This window comes from Triturus cristatus, chromosome 6 (assembly GCF_964204655.1).
Source record: "Triturus cristatus chromosome 6, aTriCri1.1, whole genome shotgun sequence".
NCBI classification, from domain to species: Eukaryota; Metazoa; Chordata; class Amphibia; order Caudata; family Salamandridae; genus Triturus; species Triturus cristatus.
This window is the reverse complement of record NC_140589.1, coordinates 884,739,014-884,763,853: the sequence shown is the minus strand read 5'-3', so window position 1 is coordinate 884,763,853 and position 24,840 is coordinate 884,739,014. Positions and strand designations below refer to the sequence as shown.

At 45.6% G+C, this 24,840-nt stretch overlaps 23 non-coding genes across 23 annotated transcripts; 10 read left to right on the top strand and 13 right to left on the bottom strand.

Moving 5' to 3' along the window:
* Nucleotides 1-573: 573 nt before the first annotated feature.
* On the bottom strand, nt 574-680 carry LOC146820633 (U6 spliceosomal RNA). The gene has a single exon (XR_014965284.1). It is a non-coding gene; the product is annotated as a U6 spliceosomal RNA (small nuclear RNA).
* A 778-nt stretch (nt 681-1,458) lies between these two features.
* TRNAR-ACG (transfer RNA arginine (anticodon ACG)) lies at nt 1,459-1,531 on the top strand. The gene has a single exon. It is a non-coding gene; the product is annotated as a tRNA-Arg (tRNA).
* Nucleotides 1,532-2,540: 1,009 nt separating this feature from the next.
* LOC146820631 (U6 spliceosomal RNA) lies at nt 2,541-2,647 on the bottom strand. Its single transcript, XR_014965420.1, has one exon. It is a non-coding gene; the product is annotated as a U6 spliceosomal RNA (small nuclear RNA).
* A 784-nt stretch (nt 2,648-3,431) lies between these two features.
* TRNAR-ACG (transfer RNA arginine (anticodon ACG)) lies at nt 3,432-3,504 on the top strand. Its single transcript has one exon. It is a non-coding gene; the product is annotated as a tRNA-Arg (tRNA).
* A 1,009-nt stretch (nt 3,505-4,513) lies between these two features.
* Nucleotides 4,514-4,620, bottom strand: LOC146820629 (U6 spliceosomal RNA). Its single transcript, XR_014965283.1, has one exon. It is a non-coding gene; the product is annotated as a U6 spliceosomal RNA (small nuclear RNA).
* A 780-nt stretch (nt 4,621-5,400) lies between these two features.
* Nucleotides 5,401-5,473, top strand: TRNAR-ACG (transfer RNA arginine (anticodon ACG)). The gene has a single exon. It is a non-coding gene; the product is annotated as a tRNA-Arg (tRNA).
* Nucleotides 5,474-6,482: 1,009 nt separating this feature from the next.
* Nucleotides 6,483-6,589, bottom strand: LOC146820627 (U6 spliceosomal RNA). Its single transcript, XR_014965419.1, has one exon. It is a non-coding gene; the product is annotated as a U6 spliceosomal RNA (small nuclear RNA).
* Nucleotides 6,590-8,456: 1,867 nt separating this feature from the next.
* LOC146820626 (U6 spliceosomal RNA) lies at nt 8,457-8,563 on the bottom strand. Its single transcript, XR_014965282.1, has one exon. It is a non-coding gene; the product is annotated as a U6 spliceosomal RNA (small nuclear RNA).
* A 782-nt stretch (nt 8,564-9,345) lies between these two features.
* TRNAR-ACG (transfer RNA arginine (anticodon ACG)) lies at nt 9,346-9,418 on the top strand. Its single transcript has one exon. It is a non-coding gene; the product is annotated as a tRNA-Arg (tRNA).
* Nucleotides 9,419-10,427: 1,009 nt separating this feature from the next.
* LOC146820624 (U6 spliceosomal RNA) lies at nt 10,428-10,534 on the bottom strand. Its single transcript, XR_014965281.1, has one exon. It is a non-coding gene; the product is annotated as a U6 spliceosomal RNA (small nuclear RNA).
* A 772-nt stretch (nt 10,535-11,306) lies between these two features.
* Nucleotides 11,307-11,379, top strand: TRNAR-ACG (transfer RNA arginine (anticodon ACG)). Its single transcript has one exon. It is a non-coding gene; the product is annotated as a tRNA-Arg (tRNA).
* Nucleotides 11,380-12,388: 1,009 nt separating this feature from the next.
* LOC146820622 (U6 spliceosomal RNA) lies at nt 12,389-12,495 on the bottom strand. Its single transcript, XR_014965280.1, has one exon. It is a non-coding gene; the product is annotated as a U6 spliceosomal RNA (small nuclear RNA).
* Nucleotides 12,496-13,279: 784 nt separating this feature from the next.
* On the top strand, nt 13,280-13,352 carry TRNAR-ACG (transfer RNA arginine (anticodon ACG)). The gene has a single exon. It is a non-coding gene; the product is annotated as a tRNA-Arg (tRNA).
* Nucleotides 13,353-14,361: 1,009 nt separating this feature from the next.
* Nucleotides 14,362-14,468, bottom strand: LOC146820620 (U6 spliceosomal RNA). Its single transcript, XR_014965279.1, has one exon. It is a non-coding gene; the product is annotated as a U6 spliceosomal RNA (small nuclear RNA).
* A 778-nt stretch (nt 14,469-15,246) lies between these two features.
* On the top strand, nt 15,247-15,319 carry TRNAR-ACG (transfer RNA arginine (anticodon ACG)). Its single transcript has one exon. It is a non-coding gene; the product is annotated as a tRNA-Arg (tRNA).
* A 1,009-nt stretch (nt 15,320-16,328) lies between these two features.
* LOC146820618 (U6 spliceosomal RNA) lies at nt 16,329-16,435 on the bottom strand. The gene has a single exon (XR_014965418.1). It is a non-coding gene; the product is annotated as a U6 spliceosomal RNA (small nuclear RNA).
* A 1,865-nt stretch (nt 16,436-18,300) lies between these two features.
* LOC146820617 (U6 spliceosomal RNA) lies at nt 18,301-18,407 on the bottom strand. Its single transcript, XR_014965278.1, has one exon. It is a non-coding gene; the product is annotated as a U6 spliceosomal RNA (small nuclear RNA).
* A 778-nt stretch (nt 18,408-19,185) lies between these two features.
* On the top strand, nt 19,186-19,258 carry TRNAR-ACG (transfer RNA arginine (anticodon ACG)). Its single transcript has one exon. It is a non-coding gene; the product is annotated as a tRNA-Arg (tRNA).
* A 1,009-nt stretch (nt 19,259-20,267) lies between these two features.
* LOC146820615 (U6 spliceosomal RNA) lies at nt 20,268-20,374 on the bottom strand. The gene has a single exon (XR_014965417.1). It is a non-coding gene; the product is annotated as a U6 spliceosomal RNA (small nuclear RNA).
* Nucleotides 20,375-21,158: 784 nt separating this feature from the next.
* On the top strand, nt 21,159-21,231 carry TRNAR-ACG (transfer RNA arginine (anticodon ACG)). The gene has a single exon. It is a non-coding gene; the product is annotated as a tRNA-Arg (tRNA).
* Nucleotides 21,232-22,240: 1,009 nt separating this feature from the next.
* On the bottom strand, nt 22,241-22,347 carry LOC146820613 (U6 spliceosomal RNA). Its single transcript, XR_014965276.1, has one exon. It is a non-coding gene; the product is annotated as a U6 spliceosomal RNA (small nuclear RNA).
* Nucleotides 22,348-23,127: 780 nt separating this feature from the next.
* Nucleotides 23,128-23,200, top strand: TRNAR-ACG (transfer RNA arginine (anticodon ACG)). The gene has a single exon. It is a non-coding gene; the product is annotated as a tRNA-Arg (tRNA).
* Nucleotides 23,201-24,209: 1,009 nt separating this feature from the next.
* On the bottom strand, nt 24,210-24,316 carry LOC146820611 (U6 spliceosomal RNA). The gene has a single exon (XR_014965416.1). It is a non-coding gene; the product is annotated as a U6 spliceosomal RNA (small nuclear RNA).
* Between the last annotated feature and the right edge of the window lie 524 nt (nt 24,317-24,840).

Sequence of the window (24,840 nt, the reverse complement as noted above, 5' to 3'; positions counted from 1 at the left end):
CATGAGCATCTTGCCCTGCTCCCTTCTGCCCCGATCGGCCACGATCGGCCACGACCTCTCTATTAGGGTGGAGGGTGAACATTTCTTGGACCTCAGAAACTGAGGGATGCAGGCCCAATATGTCCTCCAAGGGCCTAGAGGACCCGGTGCCCAATCATGCCTGGTGTTTTTCAGCTTACCCGACCAATCTGGTTGCAAGGCGGATTTTAACAGTACTGCTGAAAAGGGACTCCCAGACAGCCCTGAGGCCATCATTTGCATAGGCCCTCCCCTTCTCTTTGTCTTGCTTCCCACAAAGCAACGCATCGCTGGCAGCAGTATAGATTTGGGGGTTGTGAAGAATAATGACAGGGAGGCTGAAGAAGAGAAAGAAAAGTCCCAGAAGTCCTGCAGGCTTCCTTGCTAAATGCAGCTGGACACATAGAGTGCACCTTCTTTACTGCGAGGTAAATACATTAAAAATGTTGAGGAGAGAAAAATTGAAAAATACATATTAGGAGGAAAGCACTGGAACCTGCTTTATTATTTCAATTAGTCTTGAAAACATAGAACATTTCTCTCCTGAAAGCTGGTAAAAATATGGAACGCTTCACGAATTTGCGTGTCATCCTTGCGCAGGGGCCATGCTAATCTTCTCTGTATCGTTCCAATTTTAGTATATGTGCTGCCGAAGCGAGCACACTTCATTGATGAACCTACAATGTTTATAAACTCTCTAAATCTACAGTCTCTAGACATAGGGTGGCCTGGCAGAGATGCTCGGATGGCCTGTAAGCATTCAAATCTGAGCCAATGGGCAAAAATGAATGAAGAGTAACAATCCATTATTCTTCACTGCATTTGTGGTCCAAGACTTCACCAATTGGAAGTATGTAGATTATGCCAGGGTTGCAAAGGCTCATGGTTCAGGCTACAGACAAGGAACATTGTGACATCACGCTGCCTGTGGAACAGTGATATTAGAGGTGAAACAGCTGCACAGTAGGTTAGGTGAAGGGCTCTGAGAGTGGAAAGGCAGCATGCCTGGGTCCCTGGACAAGGTGAGCCTATGACAAGGTGTCTGAATTTTCACCTGTATTGTAATATTAAACACTTTATTGTTGTACCCGCCTGCTGATTAAGAAGTCCTCAAGATCAGCTCCACACAGACGTGGAACTGATGATGTTAATGCAGACTATTTAAGAAACTGAGGCTGATCTAAAACATTTCCTTGGATCTAGGACCATTTCGCCTGACTTTTAGGTCCTTCCTCCTCCTAAAGTCCTTTGTATAAGTTAGGAACACCTGACAGAACAGAATTTCAGGAGGTCCCTCAGGTGGGTTTACTTGTGTCTTCTGGTTGTGAGCAGTAAACATGGCTAAAAAGGTTGATGGAATGGTGTTTTAAAACACACACACACACACACACACACAATTTCTGGTCCTCTTAAGGACAAAAGTATGGGTGTACCTACATGGGGCCAGTGGCGCAATGGATAACGTGTCTGACTACGGATCAGAAGATTGTAGGTTCGACTCCTATCTGGCTCGAAAGGGTCATAGGTCCCTGTTTTATGGTATTCCTGTGGAATTCTTATTTACCTCAGACTTGTTGTAGGTTCAATATTCTTGAGCACGACTCATCCAGCAGTCGTTCCATGGTAGGGCTGCAGTAATAGGACCACGGCTGGTTAAAAGTTTCCCATTTGCTGCTGGATTCTATGTGAAGGCCGTCATGTGGTGTGCTGCTTTTGTATTTCAACATGGGTCTCTGAGTCTCTAAACTAGGAAAAAATCTTGTTGAGAAAAGTGTGTGTGAGAGGATCTGTGGGTGCAGGCAGGTGTGTGCACTTGAGTGCTGACCCATTTACATGTGTGAGAGAGACAAGCAAATTGCCTGTGGGATGTAGGCCTACAACTGGAACCAAGCAGCCAGGCATAACCACAGGTAAGGAGAGAGGAAGGCAGTTCATTATTAGAGCAGGATCATGAGCATCTTGCCCTGCTCCCTTTTGCCCCGATCGGCCACGATCGGCCAAGACCTCTCTATTAGGGTGGAGGGTGAACATTTCTTGGACCTCAGAAACTGAGGGATGCAGGCCCAATATGTCCTCCAAGGGCCTAGAGGACCCGGTGCCCAATCATGCCTGGTATTTTTCAGCTTACCAGACCAATCTGGTTGCAAGGCGGATTTTAACAGTACTGCTGAAAAGGGACTCCCAGACAGCCCTGAGGCCATCATTTGCATAGGCCCTCCCCTTCTCTTTGTCTTGCTTCCCACAAAGCAACGCATCGCTGGCAGCAGTATAGATTTGGGGGTTGTGAAGAATAATGACAGGGAGGCTGAAGAAGAGAAAGAAAAGTCCCAGAAGTCCTGCAGGCTTCCTTGCTAAATGCAGCTGGACACATAGAGTGCACCTTCTTTACTGCGAGGTAAATACATTAAAAATGTTGAGGAGAGAAAAATTGAAAAATACATATTAGGAGGAAAGCACTGGAACCTGCTTTATTATTTCAATTAGTCTTGAAAACATAGAACATTTCTCTCCTGAAAGCTGGTAAAAATATGGTACGCTTCACGAATTTGCGTGTCATCCTTGCGCAGGGGCCATGCTAATCTTCTCTGTATCGTTCCAATTTTAGTATATGTGCTGCCGAAGCGAGCACACTTCAGTGATGAACCTACAATGTTTATAAACTCTCTAAATCTACAGTCTCTAGACATAGGGTGGCCTGGCAGAGATGCTCGGATGGCCTGTAAGCATTCAAATCTGAGCCAATGGGCAAAAATGAATGAAGAGTAACAATCCATTATTCTTCACTGCATTTGTGGTCCAAGACTTCACCAATTGGAAGTATGTAGATTATGCCAGGGTTGCAAAGGCTCATGGTTCAGGCTACAGACAAGGAACATTGTGACATCACGCTGCCTGTGGAACAGTGATATTAGAGGTGAAACAGCTGCACAGTAGGTTAGGTGAAGGGCTCTGAGAGTGGAAAGGCAGCATGCCTGGGTCCCTGGACAAGGTGAGCCTATGACAAGGTGTCTGAATTTTCGCCTGTATTGTAATATTAAACACTTTATTGTTGTACCCGCCTGCTGATTAAGAAGTCCTCAAGATCAGCTCCACACAGACGTGGAACTGATGATGTTAATGCAGACTATTTAAGAAACTGAGGCTGATCTAAAACATTTCCTTGGATCTAGCACCATTTCGCCTGACTTTTAGGTCCTTCCTCCTCCTAAAGTCCTTTGTATAAGTTAGGAACACCTGACAGAACAGAATTTCAGGAGGTCCCTCAGGTGGGTTTACTTGTGTCTTCTGGTTGTGAGCAGTAAACATGGCTAAAAAGGTTGATGGAATGGTGTTTTAAAACACACACACACACACACACACACACACACAATTTCTGGTCCTCTTAAGGACAAAAGTATGGGTGTACCTACATGGGGCCAGTGGCGCAATGGATAACGCGTCTGACTACGGATCAGAAGATTGTAGGTTTGATTCCTATCTGGCTCGAAAGGGTCATAGGTCCATGTTTTATGGTATTCCTGTGGAATTCTTATTTACCTCAGACTTGTTGTAGGTTCAATATTCTCGAGCACGACTCATCCAGCAGTCGTTCCATGGTAGGGCTGCAGTAATAGGACCACGGCTGGTTAAAAGTTTCCCATTTGCTGCTGGATTCTATGTGAAGGCCGTCATGTGGTGTGCTGCTTTTGTATTTCAACATGGGTCTCTGAGTCTCTAAACTAGGAAAAAATCTTGTTGAGAAAAGTGTGTGTGAGAGGATCTGTGGGTGCAGGCAGGTGTGTGCACTTGAGTGCTGACCCATTTACATGTGTGAGAGAGACAAGCAAATTGCCTGTGGGATGTAGGCCTACAACTGGAACCAAGCAGCCAGGCATAACCACAGGTAAGGAGAGAGGAAGGCAGTTCATTATTAGAGCAGGATCATGAGCATCTTGCCCTGCTCCCTTCTGCCCCGATCGGCCACGATCGGCCAAGACCTCTCTATTAGGGTGGAGGGTGAACATTTCTTGGACCTCAGAAACTGAGGGATGCAGGCCCAATATGTCCTCCAAGGGCCTAGAGGACCCGGTGCCCAATCATGCCTGGTGTTTTTCAGCTTACCCGACCAATCTGGTTGCAAGGCGGATTTTAACAGTACTGCTGAAAAGGGACTCCCAGACAGCCCTGAGGCCATCATTTGCATAGGCCCTCCCCTTCTCTTTGTCTTGCTTCCCACAAAGCAACGCATCGCTGGCAGCAGTATAGATTTGGGGGTTGTGAAGAATAATGACAGGGAGGCTGAAGAAGAGAAAGAAAAGTCCCAGAAGTCCTGCAGGCTTCCTTACTAAATGCAGCTGGACACATAGAGTGCACCTTCTTTACTGCGAGGTAAATACATTAAAAATGTTGAGGAGAGAAAAATTGAAAAATACATATTAGGAGGAAAGCACTGGAACCTGCTTTATTATTTCAATTAGTCTTGAAAACATAGAACATTTCTCTCCTGAAAGCTGGTAAAAATATGGAACGCTTCACGAATTTGCGTGTCATCCTTGCGCAGGGGCCATGCTAATCTTCTCTGTATCGTTCCAATTTTAGTATATGTGCTGCCGAAGCGAGCACACTTCATTGATGAACCTACAATGTTTATAAACTCTCTAAATCTACAGTCTCTAGACATAGGGTGGCCTGGCAGAGATGCTCGGATGGCCTGTAAGCATTCAAATCTGAGCCAATGGGCAAAAATGAATGAAGAGTAACAATCCATTATTCTTCACTGCATTTGTGGTCCAAGACTTCACCAATTGGAAGTATGTAGATTATGCCAGGGTTGCAAAGGCTCATGGTTCAGGCTACAGACAAGGAACATTGTGACATCACGCTGCCTGTGGAACAGTGATATTAGAGGTGAAACAGCTGCACAGTAGGTTAGGTGAAGGGCTCTGAGAGTGGAAAGGCAGCATGCCTGGGTCCCTGGACAAGGTGAGCCTATGACAAGGTGTCTGAATTTTCACCTGTATTGTAATATTAAACACTTTATTGTTGTACCCGCCTGCTGATTAAGAAGTCCTCAAGATCAGCTCCACACAGACGTGGAACTGATGATGTTAATGCAGACTATTTAAGAAACTGAGGCTGATCTAAAACATTTCCTTGGATCTAGGACCATTTCGCCTGACTTTTAGGTCCTTCCTCCTCCTAAAGTCCTTTGTATAAGTTAGGAACACCTGACAGAACAGAATTTCAGGAGGTCCCTCAGGTGGGTTTACTTGTGTCTTCTGGTTGTGAGCAGTAAACATGGCTAAAAAGGTTGATGGAATGGTGTTTTAAACCACACACACACACACACACACACACAATTTCTGGTCCTCTTAAGGACAAAAGTATGGGTGTACCTACATGGGGCCAGTGGCGCAATGGATAACGTGTCTGACTACGGATCAGAAGATTGTAGGTTCGACTCCTATCTGGCTCGAAAGGGTCATAGGTCCCTGTTTTATGGTATTCCTGTGGAATTCTTATTTACCTCAGACTTGTTGTAGGTTCAATATTCTTGAGCACGACTCATCCAGCAGTCGTTCCATGGTAGGGCTGCAGTAATAGGACCACGGCTGGTTAAAAGTTTCCCATTTGCTGCTGGATTCTATGTGAAGGCCGTCATGTGGTGTGCTGCTTTTGTATTTCAACATGGGTCTCTGAGTCTCTAAACTAGGAAAAAATCTTGTTGAGAAAAGTGTGTGTGAGAGGATCTGTGGGTGCAGGCAGGTGTGTGCACTTGAGTGCTGACCCATTTACATGTGTGAGAGAGACAAGCAAATTGCCTGTGGGATGTAGGCCTACAACTGGAACCAAGCAGCCAGGCATAACCACAGGTAAGGAGAGAGGAAGGCAGTTCATTATTAGAGCAGGATCATGAGCATCTTGCCCTGCTCCCTTTTGCCCCGATCGGCCACGATCGGCCAAGACCTCTCTATTAGGGTGGAGGGTGAACATTTCTTGGACCTCAGAAACTGAGGGATGCAGGCCCAATATGTCCTCCAAGGGCCTAGAGGACCCGGTGCCCAATCATGCCTGGTATTTTTCAGCTTACCAGACCAATCTGGTTGCAAGGCGGATTTTAACAGTACTGCTGAAAAGGGACTCCCAGACAGCCCTGAGGCCATCATTTGCATAGGCCCTCCCCTTCTCTTTGTCTTGCTTCCCACAAAGCAACGCATCGCTGGCAGCAGTATAGATTTGGGGGTTGTGAAGAATAATGACAGGGAGGCTGAAGAAGAGAAAGAAAAGTCCCAGAAGTCCTGCAGGCTTCCTTGCTAAATGCAGCTGGACACATAGAGTGCACCTTCTTTACTGCGAGGTAAATACATTAAAAATGTTGAGGAGAGAAAAATTGAAAAATACATATTAGGAGGAAAGCACTGGAACCTGCTTTATTATTTCAATTAGTCTTGAAAACATAGAACATTTCTCTCCTGAAAGCTGGTAAAAATATGGTACGCTTCACGAATTTGCGTGTCATCCTTGCGCAGGGGCCATGCTAATCTTCTCTGTATCGTTCCAATTTTAGTATATGTGCTGCCGAAGCGAGCACACTTCAGTGATGAACCTACAATGTTTATAAACTCTCTAAATCTACAGTCTCTAGACATAGGGTGGCCTGGCAGAGATGCTCGGATGGCCTGTAAGCATTCAAATCTGAGCCAATGGGCAAAAATGAATGAAGAGTAACAATCCATTATTCTTCACTGCATTTGTGGTCCAAGACTTCACCAATTGGAAGTATGTAGATTATGCCAGGGTTGCAAAGGCTCATGGTTCAGGCTACAGACAAGGAACATTGTGACATCACGCTGCCTGTGGAACAGTGATATTAGAGGTGAAACAGCTGCACAGTAGGTTAGGTGAAGGGCTCTGAGAGTGGAAAGGCAGCATGCCTGGGTCCCTGGACAAGGTGAGCCTATGACAAGGTGTCTGAATTTTCGCCTGTATTGTAATATTAAACACTTTATTGTTGTACCCGCCTGCTGATTAAGAAGTCCTCAAGATCAGCTCCACACAGACGTGGAACTGATGATGTTAATGCAGACTATTTAAGAAACTGAGGCTGATCTAAAACATTTCCTTGGATCTAGGACCATTTCGCCTGACTTTTAGGTCCTTCCTCCTCCTAAAGTCCTTTGTATAAGTTAGGAACACCTGACAGAACAGAATTTCAGGAGGTCCCTCAGGTGGGTTTACTTGTGTCTTCTGGTTGTGAGCAGTAAACATGGCTAAAAAGGTTGATGGAATGGTGTTTTAAAACACACACACACACACACACACACACACACACAATTTCTGGTCCTCTTAAGGACAAAAGTATGGGTGTACCTACATGGGGCCAGTGGCGCAATGGATAACGCGTCTGACTACGGATCAGACGATTGTAGGTTTGATTCCTATCTGGCTCGAAAGGGTCATAGGTCCCTGTTTATGGTATTCCTGTGGAATTCTTATTTACCTCAGACTTGTTGTAGGTTCAATATTCTCGAGCACGACTCATCCAGCAGTCGTTCCATGGTAGGGCTGCAGTAATAGGACCACGGCTAGTTAAAAGTTTCTCATTTGCTGCTGGATTCTATGTGAAGGCCGTCATGTGGTGTGCTGCTTTTGTATTTCAACATGGGTCTCTGAGTCTCTAAACTAGGAAAAAATCTTGTTGAGAAAAGTGTGTGTGAGAGGATCTGTGGGTGCAGGCAGGTGTGTGCACTTGAGTGCTGACCCATTTACATGTGTGAGAGAGACAAGCAAATTGCCTGTGGGATGTAGGCCTACAACTGGAACCAAGCAGCCAGGCATAACCACAGGTAAGGAGAGAGGAAGGCAGTTCATTATTAGAGCAGGATCATGAGCATCTTGCCCTGCTCCCTTCTGCCCCGATCGGCCACGATCGGCCAAGACCTCTCTATTAGGGTGGAGGGTGAACATTTCTTGGACCTCAGAAACTGAGGGATGCAGGCCCAATATGTCCTCCAAGGGCCTAGAGGACCCGGTGCCCAATCATGCCTGGTGTTTTTCAGCTTACCCGACCAATCTGGTTGCAAGGCGGATTTTAACAGTACTGCTGAAAAGGGACTCCCAGACAGCCCTGAGGCCATCATTTGCATAGGCCCTCCCCTTCTCTTTGTCTTGCTTCCCACAAAGCAACGCATCGCTGGCAGCAGTATAGATTTGGGGGTTGTGAAGAATAATGACAGGGAGGCTGAAGAAGAGAAAGAAAAGTCCCAGAAGTCCTGCAGGCTTCCTTGCTAAATGCAGCTGGACACATAGAGTGCACCTTCTTTACTGCGAGGTAAATACATTAAAAATGTTGAGGAGAGAAAAATTGAAAAATACATATTAGGAGGAAAGCACTGGAACCTGCTTTATTATTTCAATTAGTCTTGAAAACATAGAACATTTCTCTCCTGAAAGCTGGTAAAAATATGGAACGCTTCACGAATTTGCGTGTCATCCTTGCGCAGGGGCCATGCTAATCTTCTCTGTATCGTTCCAATTTTAGTATATGTGCTGCCGAAGCGAGCACACTTCATTGATGAACCTACAATGTTTATAAACTCTCTAAATCTACAGTCTCTAGACATAGGGTGGCGTGGCAGAGATGCTCGGATGGCCTGTAAGCATTCAAATCTGAGCCAATGGGCAAAAATGAATGAAGAGTAACAATCCATTATTCTTCACTGCATTTGTGGTCCAAGACTTCACCAATTGGAAGTATGTAGATTATGCCAGGGTTGCAAAGGCTCATGGTTCAGGCTACAGACAAGGAACATTGTGACATCACGCTGCCTGTGGAACAGTGATATTAGAGGTGAAACAGCTGCACAGTAGGTTAGGTGAAGGGCTCTGAGAGTGGAAAGGCAGCATGCCTGGGTCCCTGGACAAGGTGAGCCTATGACAAGGTGTCTGAATTTTCGCCTGTATTGTAATATTAAACACTTTATTGTTGTACCCGCCTGCTGATTAAGAAGTCCGCAAGATCAGCTCCACACAGACGTGGAACTGATGATGTTAATGCAGACTATTTAAGAAACTGAGGCTGATCTAAAACATTTCCTTGGATCTAGGACCATTTCGCCTGACTTTTAGGTCCTTCCTCCTCCTAAAGTCCTTTGTATAAGTTAGGAACACCTGACAGAACAGAATTTCAGGAGGTCCCTCAGGTGGGTTTACTTGTGTCTTCTGGTTGTGAGCAGTAAACATGGCTAAAAAGGTTGATGGAATGGTGTTTTAAAACACACACACACACACACACACACACACAATTTCTGGTCCTCTTAAGGACAAAAGTATGGGTGTACCTACATGGGGCCGGTGGCGCAATGGATAACGCGTCTGACTACGGATCAGAAGATTGTAGGTTCGACTCCTATCTGGCTCGAAAGGGTCATAGGTCCCTGTTTTATGGTATTCCTGTGGAATTCTTATTTACCTCAGACTTGTTGTAGGTTCAATATTCTTGAGCACGACTCATCCAGCAGTCGTTCCATGGTAGGGCTGCAGTAATAGGACCACGGCTGGTTAAAAGTTTCCCATTTGCTGCTGGATTCTATGTGAAGGCCGTCATGTGGTGTGCTGCTTTTGTATTTCAACATGGGTCTCTGAGTCTCTAAACTAGGAAAAAATCTTGTTGAGAAAAGTGTGTGTGAGAGGATCTGTGGGTGCAGGCAGGTGTGTGCACTTGAGTGCTGACCCATTTACATGTGTGAGAGAGACAAGCAAATTGCCTGTGGGATGTAGGCCTACAACTGGAACCAAGCAGCCAGGCATAACCACAGGTAAGGAGAGAGGAAGGCAGTTCATTATTAGAGCAGGATCATGAGCATCTTGCCCTGCTCCCTTCTGCCCCGATCGGCCACGATCGGCCAAGACCTCTCTATTAGGGTGGAGGGTGAACATTTCTTGGACCTCAGAAACTGAGGGATGCAGGCCCAATATGTCCTCCAAGGGCCTAGAGGACCCGGTGCCCAATCATGCCTGGTGTTTTTCAGCTTACCCGACCAATCTGGTTGCAAGGCGGATTTTAACAGTACTGCTGAAAAGGGACTCCCAGACAGCCCTGAGGCCATCATTTGCATAGGCCCTCCCCTTCTCTTTGTCTTGCTTCCCACAAAGCAACGCATCGCTGGCAGCAGTATAGATTTGGGGGTTGTGAAGAATAATGACAGGGAGGCTGAAGAAGAGAAAGAAAAGTCCCAGAAGTCCTGCAGGCTTCCTTGCTAAATGCAGCTGGACACATAGAGTGCACCTTCTTTACTGCGAGGTAAATACATTAAAAATGTTGAGGAGAGAAAAATTGAAAAATACATATTAGGAGGAAAGCACTGGAACCTGCTTTATTATTTCAATTAGTCTTGAAAACATAGAACATTTCTCTCCTGAAAGCTGGTAAAAATATGGAACGCTTCACGAATTTGCGTGTCATCCTTGCGCAGGGGCCATGCTAATCTTCTCTGTATCGTTCCAATTTTAGTATATGTGCTGCCGAAGCGAGCACACTTCATTGATGAACCTACAATGTTTATAAACTCTCTAAATCTACAGTCTCTAGACATAGGGTGGCCTGGCAGAGATGCTCGGATGGCCTGTAAGCATTCAAATCTGAGCCAATGGGCAAAAATGAATGAAGAGTAACAATCCATTATTCTTCACTGCATTTGTGGTCCAAGACTTCACCAATTGGAAGTATGTAGATTATGCCAGGGTTGCAAAGGCTCATGGTTCAGGCTACAGACAAGGAACATTGTGACATCACGCTGCCTGTGGAACAGTGATATTAGAGGTGAAACAGCTGCACAGTAGGTTAGGTGAAGGGCTCTGAGAGTGGAAAGGCAGCATGCCTGGGTCCCTGGACAAGGTGAGCCTATGACAAGGTGTCTGAATTTTCGCCTGTATTGTAATATTAAACACTTTATTGTTGTACCCGCCTGCTGATTAAGAAGTCCTCAAGATCAGCTCCACACAGACGTGGAACTGATGATGTTAATGCAGACTATTTAAGAAACTGAGGCTGATCTAAAACATTTCCTTGGATCTAGGACCATTTCGCCTGACTTTTAGGTCCTTCCTCCTCCTAAAGTCCTTTGTATAAGTTAGGAACACCTGACAGAACAGAATTTCAGGAGGTCCCTCAGGTGGGTTTACTTGTGTCTTCTGGTTGTGAGCAGTAAACATGGCTAAAAAGGTTGATGGAATGGTGTTTTAAAACACACACACACACACACAATTTCTGGTCCTCTTAAGGACAAAAGTATGGGTGTACCTACATGGGGCCAGTGGCGCAATGGATAACGCGTCTGACTACGGATCAGAAGATTGTAGGTTCGATTCCTATCTGGCTCGAAAGGGTCATAGGTCCCTGTTTTATGGTATTCCTGTGGAATTCTTATTTACCTCAGACTTGTTGTAGGTTCAATATTCTCGAGCACGACTCATCCAGCAGTCGTTCCATGGTAGGGCTGCAGTAATAGGACCACGGCTAGTTAAAAGTTTCCCATTTGCTGCTGGATTCTATGTGAAGGCCGTCATGTGGTGTGCTGCTTTTGTATTTCAACATGGGTCTCTGAGTCTCTAAACTAGGAAAAAATCTTGTTGAGAAAAGTGTGTGTGAGAGGATCTGTGGGTGCAGGCAGGTGTGTGCACTTGAGTGCTGACCCATTTACATGTGTGAGAGAGACAAGCAAATTGCCTGTGGGATGTAGGCCTACAACTGGAACCAAGCAGCCAGGCATAACCACAGGTAAGGAGAGAGGAAGGCAGTTCATTATTAGAGCAGGATCATGAGCATCTTGCCCTGCTCCCTTCTGCCCCGATCGGCCACGATCGGCCAAGACCTCTCTATTAGGGTGGAGGGTGAACATTTCTTGGACCTCAGAAACTGAGGGATGCAGGCCCAATATGTCCTCCAAGGGCCTAGAGGACCCGGTGCCCAATCATGCCTGGTGTTTTTCAGCTTACCCGACCAATCTGGTTGCAAGGCGGATTTTAACAGTACTGCTGAAAAGGGACTCCCAGACAGCCCTGAGGCCATCATTTGCATAGGCCCTCCCCTTCTCTTTGTCTTGCTTCCCACAAAGCAACGCATCGCTGGCAGCAGTATAGATTTGGGGGTTGTGAAGAATAATGACAGGGAGGCTGAAGAAGAGAAAGAAAAGTCCCAGAAGTCCTGCAGGCTTCCTTGCTAAATGCAGCTGGACACATAGAGTGCACCTTCTTTACTGCGAGGTAAATACATTAAAAATGTTGAGGAGAGAAAAATTGAAAAATACATATTAGGAGGAAAGCACTGGAACCTGCTTTATTATTTCAATTAGTCTTGAAAACATAGAACATTTCTCTCCTGAAAGCTGGTAAAAATATGGAACGCTTCACGAATTTGCGTGTCATCCTTGCGCAGGGGCCATGCTAATCTTCTCTGTATCGTTCCAATTTTAGTATATGTGCTGCCGAAGCGAGCACACTTTATTGATGAACCTACAATGTTTATAAACTCTCTAAATCTACAGTCTCTAGACATAGGGTGGCCTGGCAGAGATGCTCGGATGGCCTGTAAGCATTCAAATCTGAGCCAATGGGCAAAAATGAATGAAGAGTAACAATCCATTATTCTTCACTGCATTTGTGGTCCAAGACTTCACCAATTGGAAGTATGTAGATTATGCCAGGGTTGCAAAGGCTCATGGTTCAGGCTACAGACAAGGAACATTGTGACATCACGCTGCCTGTGGAACAGTGATATTAGAGGTGAAACAGCTGCACAGTAGGTTAGGTGAAGGGCTCTGAGAGTGGAAAGGCAGCATGCCTGGGTCCCTGGACAAGGTGAGCCTATGACAAGGTGTCTGAATTTTCGCCTGTATTGTAATATTAAACACTTTATTGTTGTACCCGCCTGCTGATTAAGAAGTCCTCAAGATCAGCTCCACACAGACGTGGAACTGATGATGTTAATGCAGACTATTTAAGAAACTGAGGCTGATCTAAAACATTTCCTTGGATCTAGGACCATTTCGCCTGACTTTTAGGTCCTTCCTCCTCCTAAAGTCCTTTGTATAAGTTAGGAACACCTGACAGAACAGAATTTCAGGAGGTCCCTCAGGTGGGTTTACTTGTGTCTTCTGGTTGTGAGCAGTAAACATGGCTAAAAAGGTTGATGGAATGGTGTTTTAAAACACACACACACACACACACACACACACACAATTTCTGGTCCTCTTAAGGACAAAAGTATGGGTGTACCTACATGGGGCCGGTGGCGCAATGGATAACGCGTCTGACTACGGATCAGAAGATTGTAGGTTTGACTCCTATCTGGCTCGAAAGGGTCATAGGTCCCTGTTTTATGGTATTCCTGTGGAATTCTTATTTACCTCAGACTTGTTGTAGGTTCAATATTCTTGAGCACGACTCATCCAGCAGTCGTTCCATGGTAGGGCTGCAGTAATAGGACCACGGCTGGTTAAAAGTTTCCCATTTGCTGCTGGATTCTATGTGAAGGCCGTCATGTGGTGTGCTGCTTTTGTATTTCAACATGGGTCTCTGAGTCTCTAAACTAGGAAAAAATCTTGTTGAGAAAAGTGTGTGTGAGAGGATCTGTGGGTGCAGGCAGGTGTGTGCACTTGAGTGCTGACCCATTTACATGTGTGAGAGAGACAAGCAAATTGCCTGTGGGATGTAGGCCTACAACTGGAACCAAGCAGCCAGGCATAACCACAGGTAAGGAGAGAGGAAGGCAGTTCATTATTAGAGCAGGATCATGAGCATCTTGCCCTGCTCCCTTCTGCCCCGATCGGCCACGATCGGCCAAGACCTCTCTATTAGGGTGGAGGGTGAACATTTCTTGGACCTCAGAAACTGAGGGATGCAGGCCCAATATGTCCTCCAAGGGCCTAGAGGACCCGGTGCCCAATCATGCCTGGTGTTTTTCAGCTTACCCGACCAATCTGGTTGCAAGGCGGATTTTAACAGTACTGCTGAAAAGGGACTCCCAGACAGCCCTGAGGCCATCATTTGCATAGGCCCTCCCCTTCTCTTTGTCTTGCTTCCCACAAAGCAACGCATCGCTGGCAGCAGTATAGATTTGGGGGTTGTGAAGAATAATGACAGGGAGGCTGAAGAAGAGAAAGAAAAGTCCCAGAAGTCCTGCAGGCTTCCTTGCTAAATGCAGCTGGACACATAGAGTGCACCTTCTTTACTGCGAGGTAAATACATTAAAAATGTTGAGGAGAGAAAAATTGAAAAATACATATTAGGAGGAAAGCACTGGAACCTGCTTTATTATTTCAATTAGTCTTGAAAACATAGAACATTTCTCTCCTGAAAGCTGGTAAAAATATGGAACGCTTCACGAATTTGCGTGTCATCCTTGCGCAGGGGCCATGCTAATCTTCTCTGTATCGTTCCAATTTTAGTATATGTGCTGCCGAAGCGAGCACACTTCATTGATGAACCTACAATGTTTATAAACTCTCTAAATCTACAGTCTCTAGACATAGGGTGGCCTGGCAGAGATGCTCGGATGGCCTGTAAGCATTCAAATCTGAGCCAATGGGCAAAAATGAATGAAGAGTAACAATCCATTATTCTTCACTGCATTTGTGGTCCAAGACTTCACCAATTGGAAGTATGTAGATTATGCCAGGGTTGCAAAGGCTCATGGTTCAGGCTACAGACAAGGAACATTGTGACATCACGCTGCCTGTGGAACAGTGATATTAGAGGTGAAACAGCTGCACAGTAGGTTAGGTGAAGGGCTCTGAGAGTGGAAAGGCAGCATGCCTGGGTCCCTGGACAAGGTGAGCCTATGACAAGGTGTCTGAATTTTCACCTGTATTGTAATATTAAACACTTTATTGTTGTACCCGCCTGCTGATTAAGAAGTCCTCAAGATCAGCTCCACACAGACGTGGAACTGATGATGTTAATGCAGACTATTTAAGAAACTGAGGCTGATCTAAAACATTTCCTTGGATCTAGGACCATTTCGCCTGACTTTTAGGTCCTTCCTCCTCCTAAAGTCCTTTGTATAAGTTAGGAACACCTGACAGAACAGAATTTCAGGAGGTCCCTCAGGTGGGTTTACTTGTGTCTTCTGGTTGTGAGCAGTAAACATGGCTAAAAAGGTTGATGGAATGGTGTTTTAAAACACACACACACACACACACACACAATTTCTGGTCCTCTTAAGGACAAAAGTATGGGTGTACCTACATGGGGCCAGTGGCGCAATGGATAACGTGTCTGACTACGGATCAGAAGATTGTAGGTTCGACTCCTATCTGGCTCGAAAGGGTCATAGGTCCCTGTTTTATGGTATTCCTGTGGAATTCTTATTTACCTCAGACTTGTTGTAGGTTCAATATTCTTGAGCACGACTCATCCAGCAGTCGTTCCATGGTAGGGCTGCAGTAATAGGACCACGGCTGGTTAAAAGTTTCCCATTTGCTGCTGGATTCTATGTGAAGGCCGTCATGTGGTGTGCTGCTTTTGTATTTCAACATGGGTCTCTGAGTCTCTAAACTAGGAAAAAATCTTGTTGAGAAAAGTGTGTGTGAGAGGATCTGTGGGTGCAGGCAGGTGTGTGCACTTGAGTGCTGACCCATTTACATGTGTGAGAGAGACAAGCAAATTGCCTGTGGGATGTAGGCCTACAACTGGAACCAAGCAGCCAGGCATAACCACAGGTAAGGAGAGAGGAAGGCAGTTCATTATTAGAGCAGGATCATGAGCATCTTGCCCTGCTCCCTTTTGCCCCGATCGGCCACGATCGGCCAAGACCTCTCTATTAGGGTGGAGGGTGAACATTTCTTGGACCTCAGAAACTGAGGGATGCAGGCCCAATATGTCCTCCAAGGGCCTAGAGGACCCGGTGCCCAATCATGCCTGGTATTTTTCAGCTTACCAGACCAATCTGGTTGCAAGGCGGATTTTAACAGTACTGCTGAAAAGGGACTCCCAGACAGCCCTGAGGCCATCATTTGCATAGGCCCTCCCCTTCTCTTTGTCTTGCTTCCCACAAAGCAACGCATCGCTGGCAGCAGTATAGATTTGGGGGTTGTGAAGAATAATGAGAGGGAGGCTGAAGAAGAGAAAGAAAAGTCCCAGAAGTCCTGCAGGCTTCCTTGCTAAATGCAGCTGGACACATAGAGTGCACCTTCTTTACTGCGAGGTAAATACATTAAAAATGTTGAGGAGAGAAAAATTGAAAAATACATATTAGGAGGAAAGCACTGGAACCTGCTTTATTATTTCAATTAGTCTTGAAAACATAGAACATTTCTCTCCTGAAAGCTGGTAAAAATATGGTACGCTTCACGAATTTGCGTGTCATCCTTGCGCAGGGGCCATGCTAATCTTCTCTGTATCGTTCCAATTTTAGTATATGTGCTGCCGAAGCGAGCACACTTCAGTGATGAACCTACAATGTTTATAAACTCTCTAAATCTACAGTCTCTAGACATAGGGTGGCCTGGCAGAGATGCTCGGATGGCCTGTAAGCATTCAAATCTGAGCCAATGGGCAAAAATGAATGAAGAGTAACAATCCATTATTCTTCACTGCATTTGTGGTCCAAGACTTCACCAATTGGAAGTATGTAGATTATGCCAGGGTTGCAAAGGCTCATGGTTCAGGCTACAGACAAGGAACATTGTGACATCACGCTGCCTGTGGAACAGTGATATTAGAGGTGAAACAGCTGCACAGTAGGTTAGGTGAAGGGCTCTGAGAGTGGAAAGGCAGCATGCCTGGGTCCCTGGACAAGGTGAGCCTATGACAAGGTGTCTGAATTTTCGCCTGTATTGTAATATTAAACACTTTATTGTTGTACCCGCCTGCTGATTAAGAAGTCCTCAAGATCAGCTCCACACAGACGTGGAACTGATGATGTTAATGCAGACTATTTAAGAAACTGAGGCTGATCTAAAACATTTCCTTGGATCTAGCACCATTTCGCCTGACTTTTAGGTCCTTCCTCCTCCTAAAGTCCTTTGTATAAGTTAGGAACACCTGACAGAACAGAATTTCAGGAGGTCCCTCAGGTGGGTTTACTTGTGTCTTCTGGTTGTGAGCAGTAAACATGGCTAAAAAGGTTGATGGAATGGTGTTTTAAAACACACACACACACACACACACACACACACAATTTCTGGTCCTCTTAAGGACAAAAGTATGGGTGTACCTACATGGGGCCAGTGGCGCAATGGATAACGCGTCTGACTACGGATCAGACGATTGTAGGTTTGATTCCTATCTGGCTCGAAAGGGTCATAGGTCCCTGTTTATGGTATTCCTGTGGAATTCTTATTTACCTCAGACTTGTTGTAGGTTCAATATTCTCGAGCACGACTCATCCAGCAGTCGTTCCATGGTAGGGCTGCAGTAATAGGACCACGGCTAGTTAAAAGTTTCTCATTTGCTGCTGGATTCTATGTGAAGGCCGTCATGTGGTGTGCTGCTTTTGTATTTCAACATGGGTCTCTGAGTCTCTAAACTAGGAAAAAATCTTGTTGAGAAAAGTGTGTGTGAGAGGATCTGTGGGTGCAGGCAGGTGTGTGCACTTGAGTGCTGACCCATTTACATGTGTGAGAGAGACAAGCAAATTGCCTGTGGGATGTAGGCCTACAACTGGAACCAAGCAGCCAGGCATAACCACAGGTAAGGAGAGAGGAAGGCAGTTCATTATTAGAGCAGGATCATGAGCATCTTGCCCTGCTCCCTTCTGCCCCGATCGGCCACGATCGGCCAAGACCTCTCTATTAGGGTGGAGGGTGAACATTTCTTGGACCTCAGAAACTGAGGGATGCAGGCCCAATATGTCCTCCAAGGGCCTAGAGGACCCGGTGCCCAATCATGCCTGGTGTTTTTCAGCTTACCCGACCAATCTGGTTGCAAGGCGGATTTTAACAGTACTGCTGAAAAGGGACTCCCAGACAGCCCTGAGGCCATCATTTGCATAGGCCCTCCCCTTCTCTTTGTCTTGCTTCCCACAAAGCAACGCATCGCTGGCAGCAGTATAGATTTGGGGGTTGTGAAGAATAATGACAGGGAGGCTGAAGAAGAGAAAGAAAAGTCCCAGAAGTCCTGCAGGCTTCCTTGCTAAATGCAGCTGGACACATAGAGTGCACCTTCTTTACTGCGAGGTAAATACATTAAAAATGTTGAGGAGAGAAAAATTGAAAAATACATATTAGGAGGAAAGCACTGGAACCTGCTTTATTATTTCAATTAGTCTTGAAAACATAGAACATTTCTCTCCTGAAAGCTGGTAAAAATATGGAACGCTTCACGAATTTGCGTGTCATCCTTGCGCAGGGGCCATGCTAATCTTCTCTGTATCGTTCCAATTTTAGTATATGTGCTGCCGAAGCGAGCACACTTCATTGATGAACCTACAATGTTTATAAACTCTCTAAATCTACAGTCTCTAGACATAGGGTGGCCTGGCAGAGATGCTCGGATGGCCTGTAAGCATTCAAATCTGAGCCAATGGGCAAAAATGAATGAAGAGTAACAATCCATTATTCTTCACTGCATTTGTGGTCCAAGACTTCACCAATTGGAAGTATGTAGATTATGCCAGGGTTGCAAAGGCTCATGGTTCAGGCTACAGACAAGGAACATTGTGACATCACGCTGCCTGTGGAACAGTGATATTAGAGGTGAAACAGCTGCACAGTAGGTTAGGTGAAGGGCTCTGAGAGTGGAAAGGCAGCATGCCTGGGTCCCTGGACAAGGTGAGCCTATGACAAGGTGTCTGAATTTTCACCTGTATTGTAATATTAAACACTTTATTGTTGTACCCGCCTGCTGATTAAGAAGTCCTCAAGATCAGCTCCACACAGACGTGGAACTGATGATGTTAATGCAGACTATTTAAGAAACTGAGGCTGATCTAAAACATTTCCTTGGATCTAGGACCATTTCGCCTGACTTTTAGGTCCTTCCTCCTCCTAAAGTCCTTTGTATAAGTTAGGAACACCTGACAGAACAGAATTTCAGGAGGTCCCTCAGGTGGGTTTACTTGTGTCTTCTGGTTGTGAGCAGTAAACATGGCTAAAAAGGTTGATGGAATGGTGTTTTAAAACACACACACACACACACACACACAATTTCTGGTCCTCTTAAGGACAAAAGTATGGGTGTACCTACATGGGGCCAGTGGCGCAATGGATAACGTGTCTGACTACGGATCAGAAGATTGTAGGTTCGACTCCTATCTGGCTCGAAAGGGTCATAGGTCCCTGTTTTATGGTATTCCTGTGGAATTCTTATTTACCTCAGACTTGTTGTAGGTTCAATATTCTTGAGCACGACTCATCCAGCAGTCGTTCCATGGTAGGGCTGCAGTAATAGGACCACGGCTGGTTAAAAGTTTCCCATTTGCTGCTGGATTCTATGTGAAGGCCGTCATGTGGTGTGCTGCTTTTGTATTTCAACATGGGTCTCTGAGTCTCTAAACTAGGAAAAAATCTTGTTGAGAAAAGTGTGTGTGAGAGGATCTGTGGGTGCAGGCAGGTGTGTGCACTTGAGTGCTGACCCATTTACATGTGTGAGAGAGACAAGCAAATTGCCTGTGGGATGTAGGCCTACAACTGGAACCAAGCAGCCAGGCATAACCACAGGTAAGGAGAGAGGAAGGCAGTTCATTATTAGAGCAGGATCATGAGCATCTTGCCCTGCTCCCTTTTGCCCCGATCGGCCACGATCGGCCAAGACCTCTCTATTAGGGTGGAGGGTGAACATTTCTTGGACCTCAGAAACTGAGGGATGCAGGCCCAATATGTCCTCCAAGGGCCTAGAGGACCCGGTGCCCAATCATGCCTGGTATTTTTCAGCTTACCAGACCAATCTGGTTGCAAGGCGGATTTTAACAGTACTGCTGAAAAGGGACTCCCAGACAGCCCTGAGGCCATCATTTGCATAGGCCCTCCCCTTCTCTTTGTCTTGCTTCCCACAAAGCAACGCATCGCTGGCAGCAGTATAGATTTGGGGGTTGTGAAGAATAATGACAGGGAGGCTGAAGAAGAGAAAGAAAAGTCCCAGAAGTCCTGCAGGCTTCCTTGCTAAATGCAGCTGGACACATAGAGTGCACCTTCTTTACTGCGAGGTAAATACATTAAAAATGTTGAGGAGAGAAAAATTGAAAAATACATATTAGGAGGAAAGCACTGGAACCTGCTTTATTATTTCAATTAGTCTTGAAAACATAGAACATTTCTCTCCTGAAAGCTGGTAAAAATATGGTACGCTTCACGAATTTGCGTGTCATCCTTGCGCAGGGGCCATGCTAATCTTCTCTGTATCGTTCCAATTTTAGTATATGTGCTGCCGAAGCGAGCACACTTCAGTGATGAACCTACAATGTTTATAAACTCTCTAAATCTACAGTCTCTAGACATAGGGTGGCCTGGCAGAGATGCTCGGATGGCCTGTAAGCATTCAAATCTGAGCCAATGGGCAAAAATGAATGAAGAGTAACAATCCATTATTCTTCACTGCATTTGTGGTCCAAGACTTCACCAATTGGAAGTATGTAGATTATGCCAGGGTTGCAAAGGCTCATGGTTCAGGCTACAGACAAGGAACATTGTGACATCACGCTGCCTGTGGAACAGTGATATTAGAGGTGAAACAGCTGCACAGTAGGTTAGGTGAAGGGCTCTGAGAGTGGAAAGGCAGCATGCCTGGGTCCCTGGACAAGGTGAGCCTATGACAAGGTGTCTGAATTTTCGCCTGTATTGTAATATTAAACACTTTATTGTTGTACCCGCCTGCTGATTAAGAAGTCCTCAAGATCAGCTCCACACAGACGTGGAACTGATGATGTTAATGCAGACTATTTAAGAAACTGAGGCTGATCTAAAACATTTCCTTGGATCTAGCACCATTTCGCCTGACTTTTAGGTCCTTCCTCCTCCTAAAGTCCTTTGTATAAGTTAGGAACACCTGACAGAACAGAATTTCAGGAGGTCCCTCAGGTGGGTTTACTTGTGTCTTCTGGTTGTGAGCAGTAAACATGGCTAAAAAGGTTGATGGAATGGTGTTTTAAAACACACACACACACACACACACACACACACAATTTCTGGTCCTCTTAAGGACAAAAGTATGGGTGTACCTACATGGGGCCAGTGGCGCAATGGATAACGCGTCTGACTACGGATCAGAAGATTGTAGGTTTGATTCCTATCTGGCTCGAAAGGGTCATAGGTCCATGTTTTATGGTATTCCTGTGGAATTCTTATTTACCTCAGACTTGTTGTAGGTTCAATATTCTCGAGCACGACTCATCCAGCAGTCGTTCCATGGTAGGGCTGCAGTAATAGGACCACGGCTGGTTAAAAGTTTCCCATTTGCTGCTGGATTCTATGTGAAGGCCGTCATGTGGTGTGCTGCTTTTGTATTTCAACATGGGTCTCTGAGTCTCTAAACTAGGAAAAAATCTTGTTGAGAAAAGTGTGTGTGAGAGGATCTGTGGGTGCAGGCAGGTGTGTGCACTTGAGTGCTGACCCATTTACATGTGTGAGAGAGACAAGCAAATTGCCTGTGGGATGTAGGCCTACAACTGGAACCAAGCAGCCAGGCATAACCACAGGTAAGGAGAGAGGAAGGCAGTTCATTATTAGAGCAGGATCATGAGCATCTTGCCCTGCTCCCTTCTGCCCCGATCGGCCACGATCGGCCAAGACCTCTCTATTAGGGTGGAGGGTGAACATTTCTTGGACCTCAGAAACTGAGGGATGCAGGCCCAATATGTCCTCCAAGGGCCTAGAGGACCCGGTGCCCAATCATGCCTGGTGTTTTTCAGCTTACCCGACCAATCTGGTTGCAAGGCGGATTTTAACAGTACTGCTGAAAAGGGACTCCCAGACAGCCCTGAGGCCATCATTTGCATAGGCCCTCCCCTTCTCTTTGTCTTGCTTCCCACAAAGCAACGCATCGCTGGCAGCAGTATAGATTTGGGGGTTGTGAAGAATAATGACAGGGAGGCTGAAGAAGAGAAAGAAAAGTCCCAGAAGTCCTGCAGGCTTCCTTACTAAATGCAGCTGGACACATAGAGTGCACCTTCTTTACTGCGAGGTAAATACATTAAAAATGTTGAGGAGAGAAAAATTGAAAAATACATATTAGGAGGAAAGCACTGGAACCTGCTTTATTATTTCAATTAGTCTTGAAAACATAGAACATTTCTCTCCTGAAAGCTGGTAAAAATATGGAACGCTTCACGAATTTGCGTGTCATCCTTGCGCAGGGGCCATGCTAATCTTCTCTGTATCGTTCCAATTTTAGTATATGTGCTGCCGAAGCGAGCACACTTCATTGATGAACCTACAATGTTTATAAACTCTCTAAATCTACAGTCTCTAGACATAGGGTGGCCTGGCAGAGATGCTCGGATGGCCTGTAAGCATTCAAATCTGAGCCAATGGGCAAAAATGAATGAAGAGTAACAATCCATTATTCTTCACTGCATTTGTGGTCCAAGACTTCACCAATTGGAAGTATGTAGATTATGCCAGGGTTGCAAAGGCTCATGGTTCAGGCTACAGACAAGGAACATTGTGACATCACGCTGCCTGTGGAACAGTGATATTAGAGGTGAAACAGCTGCACAGTAGGTTAGGTGAAGGGCTCTGAGAGTGGAAAGGCAGCATGCCTGGGTCCCTGGACAAGGTGAGCCTATGACAAGGTGTCTGAATTTTCACCTGTATTGTAATATTAAACACTTTATTGTTGTACCCGCCTGCTGATTAAGAAGTCCTCAAGATCAGCTCCACACAGACGTGGAACTGATGATGTTAATGCAGACTATTTAAGAAACTGAGGCTGATCTAAAACATTTCCTTGGATCTAGGACCATTTCGCCTGACTTTTAGGTCCTTCCTCCTCCTAAAGTCCTTTGTATAAGTTAGGAACACCTGACAGAACAGAATTTCAGGAGGTCCCTCAGGTGGGTTTACTTGTGTCTTCTGGTTGTGAGCAGTAAACATGGCTAAAAAGGTTGATGGAATGGTGTTTTAAACCACACACACACACACACACACACACAATTTCTGGTCCTCTTAAGGACAAAAGTATGGGTGTACCTACATGGGGCCAGTGGCGCAATGGATAACGTGTCTGACTACGGATCAGAAGATTGTAGGTTCGACTCCTATCTGGCTCGAAAGGGTCATAGGTCCCTGTTTTATGGTATTCCTGTGGAATTCTTATTTACCTCAGACTTGTTGTAGGTTCAATATTCTTGAGCACGACTCATCCAGCAGTCGTTCCATGGTAGGGCTGCAGTAATAGGACCACGGCTGGTTAAAAGTTTCCCATTTGCTGCTGGATTCTATGTGAAGGCCGTCATGTGGTGTGCTGCTTTTGTATTTCAACATGGGTCTCTGAGTCTCTAAACTAGGAAAAAATCTTGTTGAGAAAAGTGTGTGTGAGAGGATCTGTGGGTGCAGGCAGGTGTGTGCACTTGAGTGCTGACCCATTTACATGTGTGAGAGAGACAAGCAAATTGCCTGTGGGATGTAGGCCTACAACTGGAACCAAGCAGCCAGGCATAACCACAGGTAAGGAGAGAGGAAGGCAGTTCATTATTAGAGCAGGATCATGAGCATCTTGCCCTGCTCCCTTTTGCCCCGATCGGCCACGATCGGCCAAGACCTCTCTATTAGGGTGGAGGGTGAACATTTCTTGGACCTCAGAAACTGAGGGATGCAGGCCCAATATGTCCTCCAAGGGCCTAGAGGACCCGGTGCCCAATCATGCCTGGTATTTTTCAGCTTACCAGACCAATCTGGTTGCAAGGCGGATTTTAACAGTACTGCTGAAAAGGGACTCCCAGACAGCCCTGAGGCCATCATTTGCATAGGCCCTCCCCTTCTCTTTGTCTTGCTTCCCACAAAGCAACGCATCGCTGGCAGCAGTATAGATTTGGGGGTTGTGAAGAATAATGACAGGGAGGCTGAAGAAGAGAAAGAAAAGTCCCAGAAGTCCTGCAGGCTTCCTTGCTAAATGCAGCTGGACACATAGAGTGCACCTTCTTTACTGCGAGGTAAATACATTAAAAATGTTGAGGAGAGAAAAATTGAAAAATACATATTAGGAGGAAAGCACTGGAACCTGCTTTATTATTTCAATTAGTCTTGAAAACATAGAACATTTCTCTCCTGAAAGCTGGTAAAAATATGGTACGCTTCACGAATTTGCGTGTCATCCTTGCGCAGGGGCCATGCTAATCTTCTCTGTATCGTTCCAATTTTAGTATATGTGCTGCCGAAGCGAGCACACTTCAGTGATGAACCTACAATGTTTATAAACTCTCTAAATCTACAGTCTCTAGACATAGGGTGGCCTGGCAGAGATGCTCGGATGGCCTGTAAGCATTCAAATCTGAGCCAATGGGCAAAAATGAATGAAGAGTAACAATCCATTATTCTTCACTGCATTTGTGGTCCAAGACTTCACCAATTGGAAGTATGTAGATTATGCCAGGGTTGCAAAGGCTCATGGTTCAGGCTACAGACAAGGAACATTGTGACATCACGCTGCCTGTGGAACAGTGATATTAGAGGTGAAACAGCTGCACAGTAGGTTAGGTGAAGGGCTCTGAGAGTGGAAAGGCAGCATGCCTGGGTCCCTGGACAAGGTGAGCCTATGACAAGGTGTCTGAATTTTCGCCTGTATTGTAATATTAAACACTTTATTGTTGTACCCGCCTGCTGATTAAGAAGTCCTCAAGATCAGCTCCACACAGACGTGGAACTGATGATGTTAATGCAGACTATTTAAGAAACTGAGGCTGATCTAAAA